The sequence below is a fragment of the Elephas maximus genome, chromosome 15, assembly GCF_024166365.1.
Source record: "Elephas maximus indicus isolate mEleMax1 chromosome 15, mEleMax1 primary haplotype, whole genome shotgun sequence".
In the NCBI taxonomy this organism is placed as follows: domain Eukaryota; kingdom Metazoa; phylum Chordata; class Mammalia; order Proboscidea; family Elephantidae; genus Elephas; species Elephas maximus.
Window position 1 is genome coordinate 39,197,747 of NC_064833.1, and position 23,555 is coordinate 39,221,301.

General features: G+C 47.3%; 1 long non-coding RNA gene across 2 annotated transcripts; it reads right to left on the reverse strand.

The window, feature by feature from the left end:
- Window positions 1-12,035: 12,035 nt before the first annotated feature.
- Window positions 12,036-20,866, reverse strand: LOC126058539 (uncharacterized). Of its 2 annotated transcripts, XR_007513248.1 has the most exons (3): window positions 17,698-20,866; window positions 17,480-17,586; window positions 14,493-15,864 (listed from the first exon to the last, which is right to left on the reverse strand). It is a non-coding gene; the product is annotated as an uncharacterized LOC126058539 (long non-coding RNA). The 2 variants fall into 2 exon arrangements; XR_007513249.1 differs by lacking the exon at window positions 14,493-15,864 and adding an exon at window positions 12,036-14,481 and having other exon boundaries at window positions 17,480-20,866.
- Window positions 20,867-23,555: the final 2,689 nt, after the last annotated feature.

Consider the following 23,555-nt stretch of genomic DNA (forward strand, 5'->3'; position numbering starts at 1 on the left):
ATACTTTGGGAAGTGCAAAATTTGTGTTATGTTCAAATCAATCCCTAATATACCCATCACATTGGAACAAGTTTGCAGTTTCAGCACTGTAGAAGAACTGACTGTATTTTACTCTATTGGGAGAAGGTTTGAGGTGTGTATCAATAACCCTCCACTACACATGACCCTGTTTGCCTGAAGAAATTTATAATTTAAGACTTACACTAAGGACTGGAACAAGTTTGTTAGTGGTATGACCCATGGTTACTCTAGGATGCATGTTATTTAAAGGTGATGTCCCTAGATCTTTTTTCTTCCAAGATAGAAACCAATTGGTTTTTGTGCCCTTTGTGCATATAACTTCCTGCTAAGACATGGTTGAGCCATGTGAAAAAATTCTCTCTGGACATCTTTTAAGTCTAGGGTGTTTGATGAGATTCTTTATAAAAAGCAGTACAGGAGCTCCTTCAAGGTAAGACTGAGAAAGTAGATGTGGCAAGGCTACCAACATCAAACCTTCCCAGGGGGTCAAATAATAAGCATCTCTTCACAGCCCTTACCTATAAGACTCAAATCCTTAGTTAAATATTTCTAGGTTCAATCTTAATCTTCCTTTATGTTTTCTGACTTCTGGCCATAGACCCATGATGGATGATAAGAAAACTCATGATGACATCCTTAGTTAAGAGGCCTCTTGAACTATTATGAAAGCCCTGTGCTGTACTATGGCACCAATTGTAACACCAATCATTTCTGTAATTGGAATAGCAGCAAGGAGGCTCAATCGTACTACTGGGGGGCTGTAGCTATTAGCTGAATCTTGCTGCCATAGGAACACTTGTTCCCAGCACTTTTTTAAGGATTTTGTTTCTTGACCCTTTTAGTCCTCTAGATGAACTCTCTCAACCTGCAAAGCAACCCTGTGAGATGGACTCTTAGATGGGGCTACCAAAGCACAGAGGACCCAGTAACTTGAGACTCTCACACAGCTAGTAAGTGGTAGAGCTGGGACTGTAACCCCAGCAGTATGGCTCTGGACTTAATCTCTCCCCCATGACCCTACTACACTCACTCAGATCTCAGAATGACAGACCAAATTCAGAATTTTCTATACGAGGCTCTATTTAGATGTAGAAAATCTAGACACAGAAGATCCATGTCTTCAATTTCAGTTTTCATTTCCTTATTTTCAAATTTAAAAACCCCGGAAGCCCAAAAATAATGCTAAACTCTGCATGAGTCACTAATCAGTCCTATAATATGATAGGAGCCCTGGTAGCACAGTGGTTAAGAGCTTGGCTGCTAACCAAAATGTCAGCAGTTTGAATCCCCCAGCCACTCCTTGGAAACCCTGTGGAGCAGCTCTACTCTGTCCTGTAGGGTCGCTATGAGTCAGAATTGACGGCAACAGGTTTGGGTGGTTTATATATATATATATATATATATATATATATATATATATATATATATATATATATATATATATATATATATATATAGTACTGAAGTTAGATCATTTTCACCAGTCCCACAGCTACTATTGGTACCAATTAAAGTTTATATTTACTGCCAGTCAATAATTTAAATGACTTATGTATTCTCACAAATACCAAAATTAGAGATAACACATTGAAGAAGACAGAATTGCCATCTGATGCTTCACATCAGCCAAAATTGTACCCCCTGATTGGTTTTTCCCTCTTCCCTTCCCCCAAAAAGCATCCGTTTTTCAGTAACCAGCTGCAGACTTGATATTATAGAAGATCTCTCGGGATTGAAGAGGTGGTTAAAAATAGGTCTTGGATGAATCCAAAACATATATAGCAACACTACTTATCCAACAATGTCACTGATCAACGATCAACAACACAACAGAAGATCAGGAAGACCTCTGATCTGCCCACACACATCCCATAAAGTCTCTGCATAAAACTCATCCATTTTGATCTGGGGGAAAAAAGGCACCAAGCCCTTCACTGAAATTAAACCCAATTCTAACTACTTCGGTTTCCTAGACACTCTGAGATAGAGTTACATGCAGAAACTTTACTGGATGGGCTCTTGGGAGATAGAAGGCAAGATCAGGCAGAGGGTGAAGCTATCCACAATGCAGTTCCATCAGAGGTCTTACTAATCCTCTGGAGAGTTCTGGAGCTGGGATGGGTTGAGCCAATTTGAGAGGAGGGGCTGGGACTTTGTATCCCAGTATCGGCCAATCACTGCCCACAGGCCACCCTTTGGAAGGAGACATAACCTTGGAGCGAGCATTTCCTTGTGGCAGAGGGCAACTCTCAATGAGGGACAAAGTTGTGACCCCATTCCTAAGGAAGAATGTGGCTAGGTACTGCAGTTGTGAGCCTTCGGCAACTGATACTCTGAGCAGCTAGGGAATGGATGTGTTGGCCTAGGATCTTGGTAGAGCACCACAGTATCTACTACAGTCATTAAAAGAAAAAGACTATATTATGTTTAATGTCTAAGAAACTCAGAACCACAGTTTCTGCTAAGACATATGTTTGTGGCCATTTGGCGCAAGTGCAGTATCTTGACCTCTGGCCTATCTGCCTGCTCACTCCCTTTCCCTCTCTGTGACTGCTCCTTTCTTCTTCCCCCTCCCTTTCTTTCTTTATCACATTTTCAAGCTCTCCATGCCTTCTTGCTTTGTTTTGTTTATATTCTTTTCCTACAAAGTTTAGGGATTTTTCCCTATTATAAAATTCTTTGAAATTATTATAAGAATTCAAAAACACAGAAAAGTATAAAGAAGATAATTTTTTTAAAAAACCATCTAATGGTGGCTGAACAACACGATAAAAACATTTAATGTCACTGAGCTGTTCTTGTGGAGATGGTTGAGATGGCAAATGTTTTGTTACGTATATATTTACCCCAATTTTAAAAAAAGGAAAAAAATCACCTGGAAGCTCTCCAGCGGAGACAGCTACCTTTACTGTTCCGGGGCACTGCCTTTTATACACATCTCTCTTATTCTAGCATTCCAACCCTCTTCCTCTACCAGTCCAAAACAGGAAAAGTCTGACTTCATTACTTAACACTGACTGCTCAGCATTTTACTTCCGTTGTTTCCAATCAGTTTAGGCCTTTTATATCTAATAGAGAGACCCCTGGCGGCACAATGGTTAAGGGTTTGGCTACTAACCAAAAGGTCAGTGGTTCGAACCCGCCAGCCGCTCCGTGGGAAAAAGATGTGGCAGTCTGCTTTTGTAAAGATTACAACCTTGGAAACCCTATGGGGCAATTCTACTCTGTCCTATAGGGTCGCTATGAGTTGGAATTGACTCGACAGCAATGGGTTTCGTTTGGTTTTGTGTATCTCTAATAGTACAGACAATGGCCTTCAGGTAATACAGGTGTACTGTGACTGGAGGAGAAAATATAGGGAGACAAGGAGTCCTTCTGTCTCTGAAGTCAGTCCACCCTCAGGCTAGCCCTCAGGTAGACCTGCCACAGTGATTTGGAAGCCTGAAAATGGTAGATTCCAATTGTCCCTTCCAAACTGAAGGTGGCTGCTTTCTGACTCTCCAGATGTCTCTCCTCCAGGGCAAGGTGAGCCCTAGGCCTCCACGGCCCAGTTTGGAGGGCAACCAAGAGTATGAGAGCATGTCCAAGAATAGTTCTTTAACCTGAGTGTCCTCTTCTCATTCTCAACATCTTAGTCTCTCTCTCCCTGTAACTCAGGCTCCAGAGTCAGATACCAGCACCTCTGACGCCCATCATCCATTTCCTCGTACTATACTCACCTCCCCTCTTCAGCCTGCTGACCACCCTCCCTGCTGACCACAGCACAGTTCCAACAGAATAGCCACAGCATCGAACCCACCCAGATGCCCAGGGCAGGGGTGAGAGGCAGGGGCAGAGACCAGGCCTGGTTCCAGAGCTCTGCCAACTGAAGCCCCACCTGTCTCTTGCCTGGACTATTTCAACGGTTTCTAACTGTTCTCTCTGCTGGGATCTCCCTTCGTGCCACTATCCTTATGACTGCAGAGTGAGTTTTCTGAAACTGGTCTGGTTAAGTCACTATTCTGCTTTAAAATCTCCAACCAAAGGCACCATCTTGGGACTCATTCTATGAGATCTCTCAGCACCTCTCAGATACCTTGACTTCTTCACAGCAAAGCCCGAGGGAAATTTCAACTTTATCCTTTATACATTCATTCAATTTTTTATTTATTCATTCATCTATCCAACACATATTTTTTGAGAACCTACTATGTGCCAGGCACTATTCTAGTCCTGGGACAATAGCAGTGAACAAAATAGCCCCAAATCCCTGCCTGAATTCCAGTGGACTTCCTAGAGCCTTCAACTGAGTTCTAGAGTTTGTCTGAGAGACAGGCCTGCCCTGCTTGATAGCTAAGACTGGCACAGAAAGTGGTCTGACCCTTTAGGTGAGATTCTGCCCACTCATATTCAGGGAGGTTGCCCTGGGCAGGAATCACGAGTGTGATATTTAATTAACCCAATCTTACACCAAGCAACCACAGGTTCTGTGCTACCCCTGCCCCATCCCTAGCTCTCTCTGCCTGTGACCCAGAACCAAGGACCAGCCCTCTATCCCAAACTCTAACCTCGCTGGTGCCTGACTCAGTGCTCATGAGGCAGCAGTAGAGCCTGGGGCATCCTGATTCTATTTTTACCACTTATTATTAACTGTGTGACCTTGGATGAGCTATTTAACCTCTCTGAGCCTCAGCTATCTCTTCTGTAAAAGGTAGCTATTATCATTGCTGTGTAACAAATTACCCCAAAATTAAGAGGATTAAGACAACAATGAACATTTATTATCTCACAGTTTCTGTGAGTCAGGAATTCAGTAGCAGCTTAGCTGGGTGGTTCTGGCTCAGTGTCTCTCACAAAGTTGTAGTCAAGCTGTCACCTGGGGCGGCCATCATCTGAAGGCTTGACTGGGACTGGAGGATCAACTGCCAAGATGGCTCATGCACATGCCTGGCAAGGTATTATTGGCTATTGGCAGGAGGCTTTCATGAACCTCTCCATAGGGCTGTTTGAGGGGCCTCCTAACATGGCAGCTGGCTTCCCCCAGCAAGTGATCCCAGAAAACGCAAACAGGAGCTACAAGGTCTGTTATGGCGTAGTCTTGGGAGCCACACTCTGTCATTTCTGCATATCCTATTGGTTACACAGTCCAAGTAAGAATCATTGAAAAACCTCTGGTGTCACAGTGGTTAAGCGCTCGGCTGCTAACCAAAAAGGTCAGTGGTTCAAACCCACCAGCCATGTCACGGGCGAAAGGTGCTTCCATAAAGATTAAAAAACCAAACCTGTTCTGACCCATAGCAACCCTGTAGGACATAGTAGAACTGCCCACTAGGGTTTCCAAGGAGCGGCTTTGTGGATTCGAACTGCTAACCTTTTGGCTAGCAGCCGAGTTCTTATCCATTGTGCCATCAGAGCTCCTCCGTAAAGACTAAAAAAAAAAGAAAACTACAGCCTTGGAAATCCTATGGGGCAGTACTACTCTGTCCTATAGGGTCACTATTAGTCAGAATTGACTCGAGGGCAGTAGGCCTGGTTTTTTTGTGTGTGTGTGTGAATCACTGAGTTTTTATGGATTGAATTGTGCCCTCCCAAAATGTGTCTAATTGACTAGGCCATTATTCCCAGTATTGTGTGGTTGTCCTCCATTTTGTGATTTGATGTAATTTTCCTATGTGTTGTAAACCCTAACTTTTTTGATGTTAATGAGGCAAGATTAGAGGCAGTTATGTTAATGAGGCAGGACTCAATCTACAGGTTAGGTTGTGTCTTGAATCAATTTTTTTTGCAATATAAAAGACAGAAACAAGCAGAGAGACAAGGGGACCTCATGCCACCAAGAATGAAGAGCCATGAGTGGAGCATTTCCTTTGGAATGGGGTTCCTGCACTGAGAAGCTCGAAGACCCCAGAAAGTTTGATGACAAGGACCTTCTCCCAGAGCCAACAGAGAGAGAAAGTCTTCCCCTGGAGCTGGCACTCTGAATTCAGACTTCTAGCCTCCTAGACTATGAGAAGATAAATTTCTGTTTGTTAAAGCCATCCACTTGAGGTATTTCTGTTAGAGTAGCAACAGATAACTAAGACAGGGGCCTTCTTAGGGGCTGGCTGCCACAGTGAAGGGAGCACATTTACTCACAGAATCATGATGATGCATTAAAGTGTTGAGCAAATAGCTATTTAATAAAAGTTAGCTTTTACTATATAGTGGTATAGTACAAGACAAGGCATATAGCACGCATGGACTGTAGAGGCAGACTTCCTGGGTCAAAATCCTGGCACTACTACTTATCAGTCCTGTGAACTTGGGCTAGTTACTCAAACTGAGTCTCATTTCCTCGCCTATAAAAATAGGGTTGTTGTAAGAATTAAAAGAGTTTATACATTTAAAATGCTTAGAAAAGTTCCCAGAATATAGTAAAGGTTCAGTATGTGTTAGCTATTATACTTACCTCTTGAATTCCTGCTCACTGGCTCTAGCTGGGACTCTGAACCATCTTGGTCCTAATGATACCCACTGTCTGTCTTAGTCATCTAATGCTGCTATAACACAAATATCACAAGTGGATTGCTTTAACAAAGTGAAATTTATTTTCTCAGGGTCTAGTAGGCTGTAAGTCCAAATTCAGGGCATCAGCTTCAGGGAAAGGCTTTCTTTGTCAGCTCTAGAGGAAGGACCTTGTCATCAATGTTCCCCTGGACTAGGAGCTTCTCCACACAGGAACCCTGGGTCCAAAGGACGTGCTCTGCTCCCGGCACTGCTTTCTTGGTGGTATGAGGTCCCCAACTCTCTGCTTGCTTCCTTTTATCTCTTGTAAGATAAAAGGTGGTGCAGGCCACACAGCAGGGAAACTCCCTTTACACTGAATCAGGGATGTGACCTGAGCAAAGGTATTACATCCCACCCTAATCTTTAACCACAGGCAGAGATTATGATTTATAACACATAGGAAAATCACATAATGGAGGACAACCACACAATACTGGGAATCATGGCATTACCAAGTTGAAATATATTTTGGGGGGACACAATTCAATCTATGACATCCAGTAAGATGTCTTGGAAGGTAACAGAGACTCTGTGTGGAATTATTGATGACTCTACCTTCTTCCAAAATGTATTTGAAATGTCTTTTGTATAAGCTTAAAAACTAGGCAAGGAAAATGACAGAAAATTGGGGAAAAAAGCTTTTAAAAAATTAGATATAATGGAGGTAATGTTAGCCTACCAAATCATCATCATAAGGTACTGCTAAAGATAGGCCATAGTTTGGCCCTGAGGTTCCTAGCGGCCAAGGATAAAACACATTAAATCACAAAATTCAAAGCATCCACAGAGCACCTAATGAGGTTTTCTTCAGTGCAGAGCACAATGCCAGGGACAATTAAGTTAGAGTACTTTCTCTGACAAGGATCCCAGATGAGAGATAACAAGTCTTTTCGCCTGGCATCTGTTTTGGGGTGCAGACATCGTGCACTGCAGGCTACAAGAGCTCAGGTTTGGGTGGGAAAGATGCAAAGTTTGGCCCCTTTCTGAGGAGTTTCACAGTAAAACCACCTGGGCTTGATGTGGCAGTGACAAATCTCTCCACTAGATGATGCTCGTGGATGACCCAAAAAATAGTGCCTCAGATTGCCACAATTGTGAGTTTCCCATGTGCATAGCTAATTTTAAATTGAATTAAATTTTTATATTCTATCATGTTATGTTCTATCATTAACAACCTGTGTTTTGCAGATGACACAATCTTGCTTGCTGAACGTGAAGAGGACCTGAAGCACTTACTGATGAAGATCAAAGACCACAGCATTCAGTATGGATTACACCTTAACATAAAACAAAAATCCTCACAGCTGGTCCAATAAACCACATTATGATAAACGGAGAGGAGACTGAGGTTGCAAGGATTTCATTTTACTTGGATCCACAATCAACACCCATGGAAGCAGCAGTCAAGAAATAAAGAGATGCATTGCATTGGGCAAATCTGCTGCAAAAGACCTCTTTAAGGTGTTGAAAAGCAAGGATGTCACCTTGAGGACTAAGGTGTGTCTGACCCAAGCCTTGGTGTTCTCAATCACCTCATATGCATGCAAAAGCTGGACAATGAATAAGGAAGACCAAAGAAGAATTGGTGCTTTTGTATTGTGGTGTTGGCGAAAAATATTGAATATACCATGGACTGCCAAAAGAACAAACAAATCTGTCTTGGAAGAAGTACAACCAGAATGCTCCTTAGAAGCAAGGATGGCAAGACTATATCTCACATACTTTGGATATGTTGTCAGGGGGGATCAGTCCCTGGAGAAGGACATCATGCTTGGTAAAGTATAGGGTCATCAAAAAAGAAGAAGACCCTCAAAGAGATGGATTGACATGGTGGCTACAACAATGGGTTCAAGCATAGCAACAATTGTGGGGATGCCACAGGACCAGGCAATGTTTCGTTCTACTGTGCATAGGGTTGCTATGAGTCGGAACTGACTCGACAGCACCTAACAACAACAACATCATGTTTCAGCTCATCATTTCTCAAGCTGAAAGTACTGAAGAAAAAATTCAAACCTCAAGTTGTAATTTTAAAGGATTCTATGGGCAAAAAATTGAACAACGCAGGAAGCATCAAAAGAAGATGGTAGGAAACAGGGCCCATACCTCACACCATACACAAAAACTAATTCAAAATGGATCGAAGAACTAATACAAAACCAAAAACTACAAAGATCATGGAAGAAAAAATAGGATCAACATTAGCGGTCCTAATACATGGCATAAACAGGATTAAAAAAAATAACAAAACCAAACCCATTGTCGTCGAGCCAGTTCCGACTCATGGTGACCCTACAGGACAGGGTAGAACTGTCCCATAAGCACCTGGTGGATTTGAACTGCTGACCTTTTGGTTAGCAGCTGAACTCTTAACCACTATGCCACTAGTGTTTCTATAAACAGGATACAAACCATAATTAACAATATACACACACCAGAAGATAAGCTAGATAAATGGAATCTTCTAAAAAGTAAACACTTATGCTCATCAAAAGACTTCACCAAAAGAGTAAAAAGAGAACCCACAGACTAGGAAAAAGTTTTTAGTATGACATATCCAATAAAGGTCTAATCTTTAATATCTACAGGAAAATTCAACACCTCCACAATAAAAAGACAAATAATCCAATTAAAAATGGGCAAAGAATATGAGCTTCACCAAAGAAGACATTCAGGCAGCTAACAGACATATGAGGAAATGCTCATGATCTCTAACCATTAGACAAAGGCAAACCAAAACTACAATGAGGTACCATCTCACCCCAACATTACTGGCACAGATCAAAAAAACAGAAAACAACAAATTTTGGAGAGATTGTGGGGAGACTCCAGTCTCTTATGCACTGCTGGTGGGAATGGAAAATGGTACAACCATTTTGGAAAACGATATGGCACTTCTTTTAAAAGCTAGAAATAGAAATACCATATGATCCAGCAATCCCACTGGTAGGAATATATTCTAGAGAAATAAGAGCCGTCACACCAATAGACATATGCACACCCATATTCACTGCAGTATTATTCATGATGGCAAAACGATGGAAACAACCTAAGTGCCCATCAATAGATGAATGAATAAACAAGCTATGGTAAATAAATACACATAGTGGAACAGTACGCAGTGATAAAGAACAATGATGAATCGTGAAACATCTCCCGACATGGATGAATCTGGAGGGCATTATGCTGATTGGAATAAGTCAATCACAAAAGGACAAATACTGTATGAGTACTATTATAAAAGCATATCAAAATGTTTCCACACAGAAAGAAACAATCTTTGCCAGTTAAGACAGAGGGGAGGGGTGGGGTAAGAAAAACACTGTTATGGATTGAATTGTCTCCCCCAAAAATGTGTGTCAACTTGGCTAGGCCATGACTCTTAGTATTGTGTGATGTCCAGCATTTTGTCATCTGATGTGATTTTCCTATGTGTTGTAAATCCTATCCTCTATGAAGGATTAGAGGCAGTTATGTTAATGAGGCAGGACTCAATCTACAAGATTAGGTCGTGTCTTAAGTCAATCTCTCTTGAGATATAAAATGGTGATGCAAGCAGAGAGACAGGGGGACCTCATACCACCAAGAATGAAGAAGCAGGAGGGGAGCATGTCTTTGGACCCAGGGTTCCTGCGCTGAGAAGCTCCTAGGCCAAGGGAAGATTAATGAAAAGGACCTTCTCCCAGAGCCAACAGAGACAGAAATCTTTCCCCTGGATCTGGCACCCTGAATTTGGACTTCTAGCCTCCTGGACTGTGAGAGAATAAATTTCTGTTTGTTAAAGCCATCCACTAGTGGTATTTCTGTTATAGTAGCACTAGATAACTAAGACAAACACTAAGACAAACACTAACTAGTTAGTAGGTAAGTAGTAACTTGGGTGAAGGGTAAGACAGTACACAAAACTGGGGAAGTCAGCACAACTTGACCATGGCAAAGTCATAGAAGCTTCACAGACACATCCAAATGCCCTGAGGGACCCAACTACTGGGTTGAGGCCTGGGGACCACAGTCTTGGGGGACATCTAGTTCAATTGCCATCACATAGTCTATAAAGAAAATGTTCTACATCCGACTGTGATGAGTGGTGTCTGGGGTCTTATAAGCCTGTGAGTGGCCATCTGAGATACATCTACTGGTCCCAACCCAGCTGGAGCAAAGAAGAATGAAGAAAACCAAAGACACAAGGGAAAGATTAATCCAAAGGACTAATGGACCACAACTACCACAACCTCTAGCAGACTGAGCCCAGAACAACTAGACGGTGCCTGGTTACCATCACTGATTGCCCTGGCAAGGATCACAATAGCAGGTCCCAGACAGAGTGGGAGAAAAATGTAGAACAAAATTCAAATTCACACACACACACATACTGGAGAAACTCCAAGGGTATGGCCTCCCAGACACCTTTTTAACTCAGTACTGAAGTCACTCCTGAGGCTCAGCCTTCAGCCAAAGATTAGACCGGTCTTAAAAAAAAAGTTGCCATTGAATTGACTCTGACTCATAGTGACCCTATAGGACAGAGTAGAACTGCCCCATAGGGTTTCCAAGGGCAGCTGGTGGATTCGAATTGCCAACCTCTTGGTTAGCAGGCACAGCTCTTAACCACTGTGCCACCAGAGCTCCAAACAGACAGGTCTATAGGGCCAACAATAACACAGGTGAGGAACGTGCTTTGTAGTTCAATCATGTATATTAAACTAATGGGTATACCAGCCCAAAAGCAAAGATGAGAAGGCAGGAAGGGACAGGGAAACTGGACGAATGGAGACAGGGAACTTGAGGTGGAGAAGGAGAGAGTGTCGATACATTGTAGGGTTGGCAACCAATGTCACAAAACAATTTGTGTATTAACCGTTTAATGAGAAATTAATTTGCTCTGTAAGCTTTCACCTAAAGCACGACTAAAAACACAAAAAGATAGAAGGAATACACAGAGTCACCATACCAAAAAGAATTGGTCAACATTTAACCATTTTAGGAGGTAGCATATGATCAAGAACTGATGGTATTGAAGGAAGAAGTCCAAGCTGCAGTGAAGGCACTGGCGAAAAACAAGGCTCCAGGAACTGATGGAATACCAATTGAGATGTTTCAACAAACAGATGTGGCACTGGAGGTGCTAAAAAATTTGGAAGACAGCTGCCTGGCCAACCGACTGGAAGAGATCCATATTTATGCCCATTCCAAAGAAAGGTGATCCAATAGAATATAGAAAGTATCGAACAATATCATTAATATCACATAACTCTATGGGGCAGTTCTACTCTCTTCTACAGGGTCACTATGAGTCGGAATCGACTCAATGGAAGTGGGTTTTAGTGGGTTAGAAGTAAAATCATGCTGAAGATAATTATAAAACAGTTACAGCACTACCTTGACAGAGAACTGTCAGAAATTCAAGCCGGATTCAGAAGAGGACGTGGAATGAGGGATACCATTGCTCATGTCAGATAGATCTTGGCTGAAAGCAGACAATATCAAAAAGATGTTTACGTGTAGTTTATTGACTACGGAAAGGTATTTAACTGTGTGGATCATAACAAATTATGAAAAACCTTGCAAAGAATGGGAATTCCGGAACATTTAATTGTGCTCTTGCAGAACCAGGGCTTCGAATAGTTCTAAATGGTTCAGTCATGGCTGACAAACCAGGCAGGGCTTTAAACCAGTTAGATGAAGTTCAGTCATGGCTGATGGAAACAAGGGTAGCGTAAACATTCCATAGCAAACAAATCTCTTGCAAGTTGGCTTTTGACCTGAGTAGGAGGAAACAGGCAGCAAAGATGGCGGCCAACCGTGGCACTTTGAATGTGTGTCGCTTGCCACAGTCCTGCCAATAATCCAATCACCCACATCAGGTTTCTGAAAGTTTCCTGATGGGGGAGATTAGATTATTGGCTCCTCAAAATTTCCTGACGAGGAGTTGCTAAAGCAAAGGATGGTTGCGGTTGTTTGGTTGGGAGAAGGGCTTTGCTGACTGGTTCAGGCTCAAGGTAGGGTGGCTGGCGTGCAGGCTAGGCGGCCTTTTTTATCTGTGGGGAAAGATCCCTATGTAGCTGTACGGAATATTTCTTTGTGGCTTTGCTAGGTCCCTGGGTCCCTTACTGTGGTTTAGAAGTTAGGGTCTTGAAGGCAGCCAGTCAGCTGGTTTCTCAGAGACCAAGTCTTTAATGTCTTTGTATCCTGCCATGTTTTACAGGTAGGTCTGGGGTGTTTGTTCTTCAAGTAGCTTTCTGACTTACACCTCAGGTATCATTTGTGGAGGTGAGAGACTGCCTCTTTGGCCTCCACCTCTCCAGTATATCTTGCTCTTGTTTGGTGATCCTGAGTGAGTGGGCACATTTGCCCTCCACATTTCCTGGAGAATTTCCTCATTGGGTGTTGCCCCTCAGTGGGTTCCTCCATTTTCAGAGGCTGGGTGACACAGCATTTCCTTCTCTTTGTCCTAAATTTATACAACCTGAGCTTTGACATTAGAATATTTTGGCATCACCTTTAATCGAATATGTGGCCACCCCCCTCCTCCCACCACTACCACAAATGTGCTTCTGGTTCCTCTCTGCTAGCCCAAACCCTGTCCAGACCAAGTCTGTGGTCATATGTGGTCACAGTATTTATAATTGTGAATGCTGTTGTAGTTGGGTGTCGTCAAGCTGATTTCAACTCATAGTGACCCCATGTGACAGAGAAGAACTGCCCCACAGGGTTTTCTAGGCTGTAATTTTTACAGAAGTAGATCTCCAGGTCTTTCTCCTGTAGAGCTGCTGTGTTGGTTTGAACAGCCAACCTTGTGGTTAGCAGCCAAGTGCTAACTGTTACGCCATCAGGGCTCCTATAATTGCGAATATGTCCCTTCATATTCTTCCAGGCTAATATGCCCTCATTCTTCGTGCTGGATAGTTTCTGGGTGCCCCTCCCACTCACCCTCTACCCTTCTCCACCCTTCTCTATGCCTAGGAGGTTGACCCTTGTTGACTACCTCAATAGGTGGTCCTGCCCTCTGGCTTCACACTGAAGCAAAGGAAGTAGGGGAGCCTAAGGAAGGAGAGTGAGGTTGAGTAGTCATTCCTGGGCTCACTTACTGCCAAGTTGTCCCTGGCTGCTAAATCTCTCTAGTGAGGGCCAGGGATCCTGAGGGGGCCCCTTGCAGAGCAATGATTTCTCATATATGGCCTTTCTGGCCTTGGATTTATAATTCTGCCAAAAATAATTGGTTGGGCCACAACCTGCCTTGCATTTGGTCTATTTTACATATCTTGCAGAGATAAGTCAGTTTATTATGCAAATAGGGTGAGTAAAACCACGTAGTTGAGGTCAAGTGACCTTGCAGGGGTTGGTCAATTTGTAGCCTTGAAATTGATAAGGAGCTTGCTTATATTAACAGTCAACACGACAGAGATTTTCAGAGAGAGGCAATAGGGGGGAGAGACAACCTCCTAAAAGAGCTGTAATATGGGTCAAGATCTGTAATACTGAAGATGGTGTGAGATAGTGCGAGATGGCAGCAGGAGTGTGAGCAGTGGGAACCATGGGACTGGCAGATGGCTGTAGTGGTGCTTGCCGGCCAACGGAGAGAGAGAGCTGAGCGCCTTCAGGCAGGAGGAGCCAGTGGAGCCAAAAAGAGTTGTAACACTTGTCCAAGTAGGGCAGAGGCCTGGGAAGGCCCAGTGGCAGAGATGAAGCCCAGCAAGGCCCAGTGGCTGAGGAAAGGGCTGCCATCTGGAATGGCCAAAAGAAAGGTCTGCCTTCGGGTATGGCTGAGGAAAGGGCTGCCATCTGGAATGGCCAAAAGAAAGGTCTGCCTTCGGGCATGGCTGAGGAGAACCTGAGAGCTGCCTTGGCTGGAAGCTTTCCTGATTGACAAACTATATCCTGTCTCCTGAGCTGTATCCTGTTACTTCCAAGTTGATCCTAATCCTGAGTTGTAGTCTGTTAAAAAAAAAAAAAAAAGTCTGTTACTTCCCTAAAAAACCATGTAATGGTGAGTATGGACTGTGAGTTCTATGTGGCCATTGCAACAAACGTGAACCCAGCAGAGAATTAGTACTGTGGGTAGGGTGGGGGGAGTGGGGAGGCTGCTGTGAGAAATGGTGAAAAAGTTGGAGAGTGGAGGTATGTCTGCCTTCCACCTCATAGGAACCAGCTTTGTGCTGATCTGATTCTCATCCCTCCTCCTGAATGCAGACAAGCTCTGCTGCTAGATTATACCCCTCTACACCGCCTTCTCTCTTTCTGGGTCTGGTTAACCACTCCTTTCTCTTGCCCACCCCTACTGCCCCAGGAAACTGGACCAAACTTTTCAGTTGCCTGAATCCTGATCACAACCTTGTAACTAGTCCCTTTATGAAAATCCGAAATTACCCAAGCTGAGCATGTCGCCTGTTTACTGTCCAGACTGATGGATCCTTCTAGGCTGCCAGTGTTTCACATGCCTGGAGCCTAGGACCAAGACTGACATGTAACATTGTTGTTGTCAGGTGCTGTCAAGTTGGTTCCAACCCATAGCAACCCTGTGTACAACAGAACGAAACACTGCCCAGTCCTGAGCCATCCTTACAATCTTTGCTGTGCTTGAGCCCATTGTTGCAGCCATTGTGTCAATCCATCTTGTTGAGGCTCTTCCTCTTTTCTGCTGACCCTGTACTTTGCCAAGCATGATGTCCTTCTCCAGGGACTGATCCCTCCTGACAACATGTCCAAAGTATGTAAGACGCAGTCTCGCCATCCTTGCCTCTAAGGAGCATTCTAGCTGTACTTCTTCCAAGACAGATTTGTTCGTTCTTTTGGCAATCAATATTCTTGGTATACTCACTATTCTTCGCCAACACCACAATTCAAAGGAGTCAATTCTTCGGTCTTCCTTATTCATTGTTCAGCTTTCATATGCACATGATAAGCTTGAAAATACCATGGCTTGGGTAAGGTGCACCTTAGTCTTCAAGGTGACATCTTTGCTTTTCAACACTTTAAAGAAGTCCTTTGTAGCAGATTTGCCCAAAGCAATGCATCTTTTGATTTCTTGACTGCTGCTTCCATGGGTGTTGATTGTGGATCCAAGTAAAATGAAATCCTTGACAACCTCGATCTCCTCTCCGTTTATCATGATGTTGCTTATTGGTCCAGTTGTGAGGATTTTTGTTTTTTTTCTGTTGAGTGTAATCCACACTGAAGGCTGTGGTCTTGGATCTTCATCAGTAAGTTTTCAGCGTGTTAATAGGCACTCTCTTTGTTGAATGGATGAATAAACCCACAAGCACCTTCTCCTCGCGATGACTCTGGTTCTTTTGGGCTTGTGGTGACCAGACCCCACACCTGCGGCCAGAAAACAACATTCACCATTCACTCACTCATTCATTCAACACATACGTATTGAGTGCCTACTCCATGCCAGGTGGCTGGGCCAGCTGCTGGGAACACCGTGGTGAGCAAGCAAGACACGGTCCCTGCCCTCAGGAGCCAGCAGCCTCCTGAGGAAGACAGGCATGGATTGCATCAACAAATACACATAAGATTACAAAAGATTCACAGCTTCCACGGACAGTTTATGGTGCTAAGGGAGTCCCACGCACTCCCCTAAAAACAATTAATACGCATGGCTGCTAACCCAAAGGCTGGAGGTTCAAATCAACCCAGAGGTGACTTAGAAGAAAGACCTGGGGGTCTCTGAAAATCACCCATTGAAAACTCTATGGAGCACAGTTCAACTTGGACCCATGGAGAGTGCTATGAGTCAGAATCGACTCTACAACTGGTTTGGTCTTCATAAATCATGTGCCAAACAGTGTTCTAGGTGCTGAGGACAGAGCTGTGGACAAACAGCGCCCCTCTTCTCACACAGCCACAATATTGACTTTTTATAAAGGATGCACCACACCTAGATGCACAAATAAAGCACAACAACGTCAGACACCAAAATTGTAAGAGTGGTTGTTGCTGGTAATTCTTTTTTGCTTCTCCACATTTCCAAATTTTCTTGCAATGCGCGTGACTCAGCTTTTCAGTTGTGTTTAAGAGAAAGATACTCCTTAATTAACCAATAATTTCTACTAACCAGCTCCGAGTCCCGCCTGCCCTTCCTAGCTGGGTGTTTGCGGTAGGTCCCGGTGAGGTCCCGGTGCAGTTCTGAGGCCAAACCGGCAGACGGCGCTGCGCCCACGGAGGCCCGGCGAGGCGCGACCACGCTTTTCTCCCCAGCAACACCGGCCTGTGCTGTGCTCCGGGGGCGCGGCCTCGCGGCTTCCCCGGCTGGGCCTCTCCCCGCCCCCGCGCGCCCCAGGAGGCAGCCCGCCGCTGCGGCCTCGCCCTCGCCTCACCCCGCAGGGCAGGGCCGACGGGGCGCGGCGGGCGGGGCCGGGCCCCTCGCAGACCCACCCGCGCCGCGCGAAGGGGGGCGCGGGCCGAGCGAGCCGCTCTCCCGCCCCCGCCCCGCCCTTCCGCGGGGTGGGCCGGCCGCGGCTGACTCCTACTTTGGAGGCGGATGGGGAGACGTGACTGCCGGGACGCGGGCCGCGCCGGGACGCGGGGGCGGAAGAGGGAGGCCTGGCTTCAGGGCACCTGGCGGTCCAGACGGATGGGGGCGGGGGGCAGCAGCGGGCCCCCTCCCGGCCCGGGGCTCCCAGGGGAGGAACGAAAGGGGGAGCAGAGAAACTGGCTTCTCCGTGGCTCTCGAGGCCGCGCCCTTGGCCTCGCGGTGCACAGGGATACCCTCTGGGAACCGTTGCTCCTGCTCCCCTGCCCCACCGCGCCCGGGGAGAGCCTGGCCAGGCAGGGCAGCCCCATTACAGTCCTGGCAACAGAAGGTTACCATGGCCTTCTTTGGACTTGAAGAACTTAGGGTTTAGAGTTAGATCCACCCAGAATTGAATCCCGCAGGACCTCTGCCCAGTCTCAGTTTCGTAATCTGAAAAATGGGAAAACGAATACTCACCTCCCAGTGGGCCCTCGGTTCTCCAGGAAGCTTGTGACAGGAGAGGTGCCAGGGACCAAGATTTGTCTTTCTGCTGCCAGTACCGGAGGGAAGGTGGAATTGTCCATCTTTAAACACAAGAATGTCCTCAGGCCTCCTCTACATTTCCCAAAGCCCTTGACAATCTCTTCTTTGCCCTCATTTTTGCCAGGGAAGACCCTCCAATATGCGCTAGTTACCTTTCATAGTTTTCTCCTCAGTGATGCCCGGGCATTTCAACAACGCACTTTTCCCTTGAGTTTAAGGATTAGATGTGGCTTCTCTGGGGGCTCTGATGGCAAGCCCTGAGCTGAGAAAAGAAAATCCAGGGATCTGGGACCAAAAGGTATGGAGGGCTTGTCCCCTTACTTTTAACTGCTGGTCTCTAAGATTCCAATCCCAGCACTGCCACTTGCTGGCTGTGGCTGCGTCAGCAACTTATTGAAGGTCTCTCAGCGTCAGTTTCATCAGCTGTGGAATGGGAACTCCACTCCTTGGTGGTGACAGGGCTTGGTGCCCCGGAAATGTCAATTTCCCTCCCATTTCATAGGAGTAAAACTCACAGTCCAGGAGCCCCCTACTTTCACAGGCCCTGACAAGTCCCTTGGGCAACACTGCCATTTCTTTTTGTCCTCCTAGAGGCTACCCAGGTTCAAGGCCATATTTGTCTTTTATGTTTGTGGAGAGGCCAGCTAGTTGTCCACTTGGTTACCAGTTATTTCCCTTGTAGGAGGGAGACCAATGTCAAGTTCCTCCACCCCACCTTCCTTATAGAAGAGCCTCAGACATGGCTGCAGGGTCCTCTCTGAAGTAGATTGGAGGGGTGGGTAAATGCTGAGAGGAGTCATGAGGCCAGGTGTGGAGATTTTTCTAAATCTGTGAAAAGTTACTAGCAAAACAGGAGGAAGGAAAAACTGAAAACTATCCCCATGTTGAACAATGTGCTGGATGATTTATCTCAAGACATAAGCTTCTGGGCAGGAATCATTACTGCCATATTGCTGACAAGTAAGCAGAGGGCCTGCTTTCCAGGTCCCCAGTCTGCCCTCAACTGGAGTCTCCTTCACCTCCAAGGGTCAGTGTTGCGGGAGATGGTGCCATCTTCACCTGGACCCCTTCCAGGTATATGGAGTTGATGGGAAATGGGCGCAGTACTTACCAGTGCTTGGTTTTCCTGCCAGTAAGGTTTGTGTGGTTATCACTAGCTTGAAAGGTCAGTTGACTCGAGAAACAAACCGAGGCTTTACCTTCCCTTCCTGTTGGACCCTTTGGCCTTGGCTGCCCAGTGGATGCCTGGGAAATAAATTTCAACTCCCAGCCTCATAGAATCCAGCTGCTCCTGGAGATCTGCCAAAGCTGCTCTCAGGGTTTGTTGAGTTGGTGTCTAAAGGCCAGGAGGCCTGGCACCAAGTGTGGGCCTGACTTGGACACCTTCCATGGTGACCATGTACATAAATGGTCCTCACCCCTGGCTGCCTGTTGAAAGAATTCAATACCTAGGTCCCCTCCCAGCCCAGCGAAATTAGGGTCTCTGGGAGAGGGGCCCATGCATAGACATTTTTGTTTTTGAAAGCACCTTCAGGTAATTTTAGGTTTGTTTTTTTTTTTATGAGTCAGAATCGACTTGATGGCAACGGGTTTGGGTTTGGTCAGTTGAGAAACACTGATCTAGATCAAGAGGATAGTGATTAATGGGCAGAATAGGAAAAGTATTTGAAATCCAGACAGAGGAAGATTTGCAATAGGCACCAACTAATAAAAGCCATCCAAGGCGAGAGCCTCTTTCAGTTCTGAGCACGGCTGTGGAATTCTTGGAAGGAATCTGTCTGGGAACTGGCAGGACTTGGTGCCTGGGGGCAGAGGGTGAGACCCTGTGGCTCCAAGTCTCTCTGGGCCAGGGTGCCTCCTTCTGAGATCCACATCTGTGCTGCTGGGCCAGGCTGCTTATGCTCTTTCACTCAAATTGGGCTGCATGCCATTCCCAGAACTCACCCTGCTCTTCCTGGCCTCTGGGTTTTGGTTCTAGGCGTTTGTTTCTGTCTGGAATGTCCTTTCCCCATCTGTTCAAATCATTCCTCTTCAAGGTCCCTGCCCAGATGCCAGCTTCACCATGAAGCATCCCAGTCCCACAAACAGCCTGGCTTTTGCATGCTCCTGTACCCCCATTCTAAACCAGCTAACAAGGAGTTGATTTGACTCATAGTGACTCCATGGGTGTAGAGTACAACTGCAGACCATAGGGTTTTCAAGGCTGTGATGTTTTGGAAGCAGATTGCCAGGCGTTTCTTTTGAGGCACCTCTGGGTGGGTTGGAACCACCAACCTTTATATTAGCCCGGGTCTGAACCGTTTGTGCCACCTAGGGACTCATCCCCATTCTATCGCTGCTGTATTTGTGCTCAGGGTTGGCTCCTGGATCAGATTGTAAATCCAGTGAGGTGAGAATCCCTAAGACCACTCTCTTGGGCCCTTCTCCAACACCCCCCGCCCCCCTGCCATTGGCAGAGGGGCACCTTTCATAGGGGACCTCCTATCTTTTGAATGCTGTGGAATTTGTCCCAGTTCCGGAACAGCATAGACAGTCACACAGAGAACTCTGCCCACACCCCTTCCTGATCATTCTCTGGCCCCTCTGCTCCGTTTCCTGAGTGCCACGAGGCCTTGCGGTTAGCGGCAGTGACAGGAAAGAGCTGGGGCCAGGCTTTGCCCCAGCAGGTGATGTCTACAGCCCCATCTGGGCCGCTACCAGCATAGCTTCTCTTACAGTGGAGAAGGACGGGGGTAGAAAAAGCATGGCCCGGAATGAAAGCATCGAGGTCCTGGAGGCTGGTGCGACACTCGGGGAAGCCTCCCGCGCCCCGGGCCGAGGCCTCCAGGGCCCTGCAAAACAGCGGAAGGGGCGTAGGCCCCTAACGCGGCCCGCCGGCTGCTGAGGGGTGGGGATTTTCTCCCTCCCTTTGTTGCCCGCCCGCGCTGTGGGTGACTCGGGCGGCAGCTGCCAGCGGTCCCCAGTGCCCTTCCCCGCCCCCGGCAGTGCCGCCCCTTATTGGGGTTTTCCGGCTCCGCGCTCCTCAGATGACCTCGGCTGCCGCCTGTTCGGGGCCCCTTCCCCCAGCCGCGCCACCCCGTCCCCCGCCCTCGCCAGTCGTGCAGCCCGGTTTTTTCATGAGTCAGCGAGAGCCAGGGAGCCTCCAGCCTTCCCGGGCATCTGCTCCGGTGACGCACCGTGAGTCACGGGCGCCCGGGCAGCCGCAGCAGCCGAGTGCGCAGCCCCGCGCCGGGAGCACCGCACGCAGCCCCGCGCCGCGCCCGGGCGCCCATTGGCAAGGCTCTTCTCTGCGCCCCGAACACGGCCTCCTCTCGCGTCCCCCGCCGCCTTCCCTCCGCCCGCCTGCCTCCTGCACCCTCCTCCGGCTCCCGCTCCTCCGCTCCCCTGGCCCAGCTCCAAGCTGACATCAGACGCTGGCCGCCCAGCCACCCTCTGAGTCAACAGTTTCCGAAGCGGAGCCCGCTGCCAGGGCGAGGAGAAAGCGCTGCCTCCGGGGGAGGAGGAGGGGGCCGTCACCGGCTGGGCAGCCGCGGGAGGGCGGAGGTGGGTGGTGTCGAGCCGAGCCGTTTACAAGAAGTCACGGGGGAGGACAGGAGAGGGAGGAGAGAGGTGAAAACCACCCTAAAGAGCTGTCTGGGCGGGAGGAACCCCACCGTCCCAGAGCCACGTGCAGTCTCTGGGCGGGTGGCTTGACCCGCTCCAGAGTGGCTTGGAGAAGGGACCCAGAGGTGGGGGATGGAGAGGGTTCTGCTGGGAAAGACCTCAGGCCAAGTTTCTGGGGGAGGAAAATAACCACGGGTGCACACCCTCGGCCTCAGGGCACCGGGGACATATTTGTCTGGATCACCTGGCCCAGCTCCCTTCCATGAGAGCAGTTCTGGCCAAGCCCTCCCCTGCAGACTGGCCCTGTCTGCCTCGCGCTGGGCCTAAGAACCCACTGACCTAACCTAACTCCCTCCTTTGACGAAGATCAGGTCACCATGATCCGATAGGGCCGGAGCAGGAGGCATTCCTGTTGGCTAAAGAGTATGCATGTCTAGGGTAAGGGAATCCAAGAGCCAGAGTGAATTGAGGGTGGGTGGCAGTCCAGTGAAGTTGGGGTGGGGGGGTAGGTGTCACATGAAGAATGAAAGAAGCATGCAAAGGTCATAACTGGAGTGCTTAAAGGGTTGTTTCTTTCTGCATGAGAATTTAGACCAGAACCCGGTAAGGAAAGAAAATGGATTCCCTATAGAAAGGAACGAGACCTTGTGAAAGAGCTGGGTTTCCTCCTCCGTAGGGGCTCTTTGAGTGCTGTGGTCTGCCACTGAGTTGGTGTAACCATTTGAGAGGCTACAATCTGTGGTTCCAGGATGTTCAAGGAAGACGAACCTGTTACCCATTGCTGTCGAGTCGATTCCAACTCAGAAGGACCCTATAGGATGGAGTAGAGTTGCCCCATAGGGTTTCCAAGGAGTGACTGGTAGATTCAAACTGCCTACCTTTTGGTTAGTAGCCAAGCTCTTAACCACTGTGCCATCAAGGCTCCAAGGATCCTTTAAAAAAGCGTCAGCCTTCAGTCTACTAAGTGGCCTCTGGAAGCTTCTTTAATTGGAAAAGGTTTTCCTGACCATGCCAGGTAAGAAAGAAAGGAGAGGAGGAGCTGGGAGGACAGAGAAAGGCAGCAAACATCCACTGGGGTGGTTTCCTCCCTTGCCACCTCATCCCACCTCACCCCAACCATCCCATGACCCCCAGGATATGCAAGACAGAACTGTCACTTGGTGGGCTTCCAGCTGGAGTTAACTCTGGGCCGCTTTCCGGGATTTGATTTGCTGTTCTTTCCAAAGCCACTGCTCAACAAGTGATGCCAACCCTGGGGAGGGGTGGGGGGTGGGGGTGTCCCTGTCTCATCTTGCAGGCAGAAGTAGCACAACAGCTGGGAGGAGAAAACCCGCCCAGATCTGTCCCGAGCTGTTTGTCAGTACAGCCTCCACAGGGACCACGTGAACTTCTTGCCCTGTATGACCCTCATGCAAACTCACACAGAGAGAGAGCTCCTGGCCCACTTTTCACCGGGCAGCCTTTTCCCAAGTGTGCCGGTGGGTGGTTCATTTCTGCTAACCAAATCCAGCTCAAAATAGCATTGACCCAGACTTCTGGGAACCCTTGTACTTCAGGCCTCTGTAGAAAAGAGTTAAAAATGACAGGTTTTGGGAAACTAAGGGGTCTAATTTGCTGAGATGGGACAAGATGCACAGTCCTGTTACATGGGAGGGCAGAAGTAGTGGCCAGGGATAGGTACGGAAAGTGTTAGTTAGCTGTGGCAGGTCCCAGGCCTTATCTGGTTGGACTTCGGGGAAGTTAGTGGGCTGTACTGGTTGGGGTTATCCTGGGAGCTAAGATCAGGTGGAGGACAGGGCTATGACTGGATATTTAAACCATAAGCTCTGCCACCTGCAACTTGCACACATTTTTCAGGCTGAGAACCTAAATTCTCTAGGTAGCTCCCCCTCACCCCCCAGTGTCTCTAATTCTGATCTGTGTTCCTTGGGCTTGGGCCCAGCTCAACTGCCACCTTCTCAGTGAAGCTGCTCTCTCCCATCCTACCCTCTGAGCTCCCTTGGCTCTTGGCACTTCTGTTGCCCTTTCCATGCTGAGTGGCCTAAGAGCTTTTGCTGTACTCAGCCTCCCTTTCCACCCAGAGGCTGACTTGGAGGCTAAGAGCTTCATGGCTGTAGCTCCCTCGTGATGGGACTCCTGGGGAAGTGGATTAGCTGCCAACTCTGCACTCCTCTCCCCCCGCGTGTTTGGCCCTATAGGCTTCCCTTAGGTCTGACAGAGCTTCCTGTTTGCTGTGTGTGCTTGGATTACTATGAGTCCGAATCAACTCAGTGGTGATGAGTTTTGTTTTTGGCTCTTTTGAGAGTTCAGCTGAACAGGGGCTGACCCTGCCTCATGATTCTAATTGACTCCCAGCAGCTGTTGATCAGAAAGAGCCTTACCTCCTTCCTCTAGCCATTGGAAACAG